Genomic DNA, 6,000 nt, shown 5'->3' with positions numbered 1-6,000 from the left:
CCACTTTCACAGTTTGACTTCCTTCTGAATACTTGAAAGTAATCTTACAGCCACTTGTCAACTTCTCATTGGCTCAAATTATATTATATTATATATATATAGGAAATAATATTAATAATATTCTCTACTATTTTAATAAAATTTAAAAAAGATCTGAAATTGGTGGCATGTGAAAGTTTGGGTAAATTCAAAGAATTATAATTTTTTTTACAACCTTTAAATAAAATAAATTATTTTTAAAAATAATGTCATTGTTAAATAAAGATTTTTCTAACATATAAAAATGTTTGAAAATTGTATAATTTTTTTAGCAAATCATTTTAAATATAAGATTGTAATTAGCTAGAGTAACACCAAAGCATCCCCTTGTATTTTGATTATATTAATTTTTCTTATATTAATGGAAATAATTTTATTTCATAAATTAGTTTATTCTTCAATTTGAATTAAACATAAAAAAAAAGGTAAATTATTTTTTAGTCCCGGAAATTTTCATATGCTTTGATTATTATTGTTTAATTTTTTTTAATTATCAAATAGTAATTTTTTATTGATTTACTTTTTAAGGCCCCATATCCTTTCTTAGTCATTTAAAAAAAAATAATTATAAAAGAATAATAACATAGAAAAAAGCAAAAGTGGTGGGAAACAAGATGTACGGGAAAAGGTTATTCGTGTCTCCTCTCCTGCCAAGTCATACATATTTATATATATATATACATGCGCTTTCTATTGTTAATTAATTAATTAATTTATTTATTTATTATTAATTTTTCTTACAAATAAACTATTAGCAAATTAATTTAAAAAAAATCAAAAACATGCATAGATATATAGCAAACTCAATAAATATTTATATTCTTATTTTACATGAATTTTAAGATTTGATTTCAAATTTTTTCCGAAATAAATACTTTATTCAAAAGATTTTATATCATTAATATAAATAGATGAAGAAATTTTTGACATGCATTTTTCTCTGTGGATTTTTGTATCTTATTAAATAAATAATTAATTAATTATACATGTATTGTAGTGTTGTTCATGGTTTACTTTATTTTTTTTATTATTATTTTTTTTTTTTGCTTTTTACTGTCATGGATAAAACTGGGTTTTATAGTTTTACTGGTTTACCACAGAGCCCCTTGTGCCTTTGTTACCTCTTTTAAGGGCCTATGTGGATGTGATTGTTATAGAGTGTGGTGGGAGTAGATCTTTGCTTTTTCACTCTCGTACATCCTACTCTAAAAGTATTTTTATGTGCATACAAATGTATAAAAATATATGAATTGTATTTATTTCCCTTTGAAAAAATTCCCACAAAAACTTATTTTAATATCTAAATATCCATTATAAAATTATTATTATTATTATTATTATCCTAAAAAATTCAGCAGTGAACTGGATTTCATTATAATTTTCAATGGACAATAACATAAAAATATCAGTAGGATTTTTTTAAAACAAAATTATACATATCATACATATATAATACAAACATATATGTGTATATATACTACACTATCAATAAACTCAAAATGATATACCGAAATACATCAGTACCAGTTTATGTCATTTTGAAAAGAAAAACAAAAACCTTTCTAGTACAGGATTGATAATCTTGGCTAACATCCACTCAGGATGATGAGCTTAATCATAAAACTCAGAATAGCTCAAATAGAATAAATGAGAAACTTGGAGGTATATACATAATTAAAAAAAAAACTATATTAAAGCAATTGTATTACTTAATTATTACTCAATTAATATTAATTTATTTACAATAAAAATATAATGAATTGAAAATTAAAAAATTAAAAATATTAAAATGTGAGTACTGTTAAAATATTTTTGCAAAAAAGTTAACAAGATGGTTTGGGTAAATGAAAATTTAATGAGGCTTCAGAGTTCTTTGTCTATTTGCTTTTAAGGTAATTTATTTTGTAAAACGTATAATTCATCTTTGTTTTGTCATTAATTTTTCAACGGTACTTAATTAAAGTAACTATTCAATTTTATTTATTTATTTATTTATTTATTGCAATATAAGCCCTCTCTCCTATTTATTTATTTATATACTTTGCTGGTTTACTTTTTTCTATCTCTTTTTTCTTTTTCCTTTTTTTGTAAATTTATAATCTTTTTAAATAATTAAATTGATTGGGGTTTGATTTTATTGTCACCAAATTTAAAGTGAAAATGGTTTTTTTTTTTCATTTTTAATTTTTTTTTATAAATGCGGAAAGCGCCGCCCGTAAAAAAGTATCAAAGGACAGGTAAGTACAGTGATGCATCAGTTATTGTGGTTTAATGACTCCTAGTCATAGTAAAACATTTATACACTGAATAAATAGTATTACTATAATATCTATACAATAAATAGTACTACATGGAGCCATAAAACAATGAATAAATAGTATTATTATAATATTTATACAATATTTTACAATATATGCATAATATTATAACAATATTATTGACCAAGGATTCAAAACATCTAAAACTACAAAAATTAATTGGTAAAAATTTAAATTCCAAATACCGGTTGATAATAAACTGCAAATTTCAAAAATATAATTTTTATATGATTTTTAAGGAACTTCATGTGTTGATTAATAATGCTATTTGAGCAGGTACTTCAATAGGGAAGTGATTATGTATACCTCTCTAAAACAAAATAAATAAAATAAAAAATCCATAGTTTTTTCAAATGTATCACCACTGATGCATATTTCTCACAAATAAATATTTTCAGGGAAAAAAATATATGGTTGCCTGATTTATTCATTTATAAAATAAATTTGGATTCATAAAATTAAATTCATAACCCTCTCTCTAAACTTCATGGTTTAAATCGATATAACCCATTGTCTTAATTTGTAAAACTTTATTTATAAGTTCGATTCATTAGTTTGTGGGTGTTTAAGGCACCAACAAGAATTTCAAATTAATAATTTTAGCATTACAAGTAAGGCTAATAATATAAACAAATAGTTAAAACAAGAGTCAAGGATTTCAAATGTCACCATCAACTTGCAACAAAAACATTGCTCCACTTTTCAAAATAACTAATAAATCCCTAAATTTTAAAATTTTTATTATTAAATACTCTCTCCATTCTTTTTTATCTGTTGTGAATAACCGAATCTCACATATCAAGAAAGTTGGTTATTTCACATAATTTAATAAAAAATTAGTTATCTTTTCAAAATTACTTCTAATTTATATCTTCACATTTCTTTCTCATATTAAATTTTAATAAGAGAATTGAATAGAGTGTTAGGATAACTTTGGAAAAAAAAATAATAAATACTTCTTAATGTTCAAAAATGACAGATAAAAAAAAACATGGGTATAAAAAGAAACGGAGGGAGTATAATGTAATATTCATTTAATTATTATATATATATATACATATATTTTTTTTCTTCTCAAACAAACTCAAATGTGAGTTGGGCGCACGTAGAGCTTATAAAGAAACTTGACTAAACATATCATCACCGATGATGTTGTGATGGAGCAAGAGGTTGCATGTGAGCTCACTTGTGCATGAGAACATTGTGCTAAGTTCACTACCAAGCTTTGACTCACTTGTACGTGAGCTTGACCCAAGCCCGAGTTCACTTGGTAGTGAGTTTTAATAAAATGAATAAATTATAATTTATTAAAAAAAACAAAACAGAAACGATTTTATAGATTGTAAAGTCTACAAACAAGCAGCAACACAACCTACAGAGAACCCAAACAATAAACACAAGCAAAAACAAAGTAAAAAAAAAAAAGTACTAAAAAATAATTTAACTTATTTTTCAAAGAAAGCATGAAAAATAAAAAAGTAAAAAAAAAATTGCTTTATTAGAAAAATAACATAAAAGTGAGCCAATTTCCTTTTAAAATAATATATATATCAAATAGAAAAGCTTTGGCTCATTCCAAATATGTCCAAACAAGACTGAAAACAAAGTACATATCAAACAGTAAATGCAAAGCAAAAGAAGGTGTATGTCAAAAGGACAATGCACAACTTTGTGAAGACTTGCATGGAATGCAGTGGAGAATCATGGGTATAGTTAGGTAGGAGTGCCTTGGCATTCAGCTTGTTTTCATTTCCATTAGAATGATACATCAGTGTTAGCAATGTAAAAAGTTGGGCAAGGATCTAAAAACAAACACAAGTGACAAGACTAATGCAACAATCTTGATCAGTGGGAATTTTATTTTGGGGATTTTTTTTTTGTTAATAACCTATGGGTAAACAAGTGCATTAGGATGAAGTATTGTTTTGTTCCCAATTTTTCACATAATACTCACCAATGGATGGTAACTTGATTGTTTTTGTTTTATATATCTGAATTCCAAACTATTTTTGTTATTTGTATACTTTGGAACTCAAATATTTGCTTCTAAGCTTTTCTTTCTCTTTTCTTTCTTTGTTTTTCTAAGTAGTCATTAGTAGTAAAATTGGCTTTCATGAGCCACCTAAAAAGGTCCAAACATATATGGAAAAGTGATAATCTAGAATTCTGGCATCCATATCCAACCAAATAGTGAGTAAGGGAATTATCATTTATGGATAGCTCCGGTAGTAATATAAAATAACAGTTTATGAGAAGTTTGATTTTGTATTATCACCTCAATAATGTTTTCAAACATGGCAATTGATATTACGCTCCAAAATGTCAATGAAACTCACAAAAGACTATATAGTTAATTTTAAGCTCTACATAGACATTGTTCCAATGCAAACGACAAAACTACTGCCTCTGTTGTTAAACTTGATTTAGTTTTAATATCCAAAATACTTACGGAAATGACAACATTTTAAATGACTACAGTGAAAACAAATTATTAAGGTTACCCCAATTGACTTCCCCCACCCCAGTGATATATCACCAAAAATAGAAGTGGTGAGGAGAATGACCAATAATGAAACAGTATGATTTTTATAAATTTTTTTAAAAAATACGTTTTTATTTTTTATTTTTAAAACAAACATTTGGCATCTCATATATATATATATAGCACTATATATATCCGGGATGTGTGCACAGACCCCCAGAATTGATAATTCAGTCCGAACACCCCCAAGCAATGACAAAAGGTTTGAATTGCAAGCTTGGACGCACAACCGGCAACCCGTTATCACCCATGCTTCAAATGAATTTTGATTTCGAAATCTTGGAGTGTCTCATTCTCATTATTCACATAGAGCCAAAATACTCATAGGGTATGAGCTATTTGATTTAGTATCTCAAAATTTTAAAATACTTTTTATATTTTTAAATTAATATATATATATTATATTTTTTTTTTTTTAATTTCTTCCGCAACATGCTCGCAAATGAACTCACCATGGCCGAGACAAGCTCATGTGTGCTCCAAAAAGCTCAACACCTATGCACACTAATACAAGCATGTGCTGGTAATTGTGCATCGATTGCATTGGAATGACTAGTGGGTTCATGAGTGATAAGCATCAAGAGGTCTCACAAGCAGGCATCACTGTCACTGTGAGCTCGTTTGTGGACGTCTTTGATGTGTGTATACATATAGTGCATGGGTAAATAGGTATGGATACTATAAAACCCATACTGTACAATTTGCGGATATTTATCTATACCTAAATCCAAATCCGTCAAGTGGGTATTTAGTATTTACCTTATCTATTTATGGATATTTTTTTACGGGTATCCTTTGAGTTTGGGTCAAACTGCCATCCTTACTACTAGTGGTTCCTTCAAATGAATGCTATTATTCTTTGGGCTAATTTATGGCCCATTATTGACCCAGTGGCCAATGGCCCAGAATAATGTGTCCTTTTACTCTCTGGCAGGGGGAATTATTGTATTTTTAATATTAAAAATAATAGGTATTTAGACTAACTAAACAAATTAAAGCTTTATTTATTTGATCAAACGAATATATATATATATATATATATAAAGAAAAGCACCTTCCTGTTTTGTGAAACCCAACCAACCCCAGCGTACGTAAAATATT

Source organism: Dioscorea cayenensis, chromosome 15 (genome assembly GCF_009730915.1).
Source record: "Dioscorea cayenensis subsp. rotundata cultivar TDr96_F1 chromosome 15, TDr96_F1_v2_PseudoChromosome.rev07_lg8_w22 25.fasta, whole genome shotgun sequence".
In the NCBI taxonomy this organism is placed as follows: Eukaryota; Viridiplantae; Streptophyta; class Magnoliopsida; order Dioscoreales; family Dioscoreaceae; genus Dioscorea; species Dioscorea cayenensis.
The sequence above is the reverse complement of the archived record's forward strand: the minus strand, read 5'-3'. Positions refer to the sequence as shown.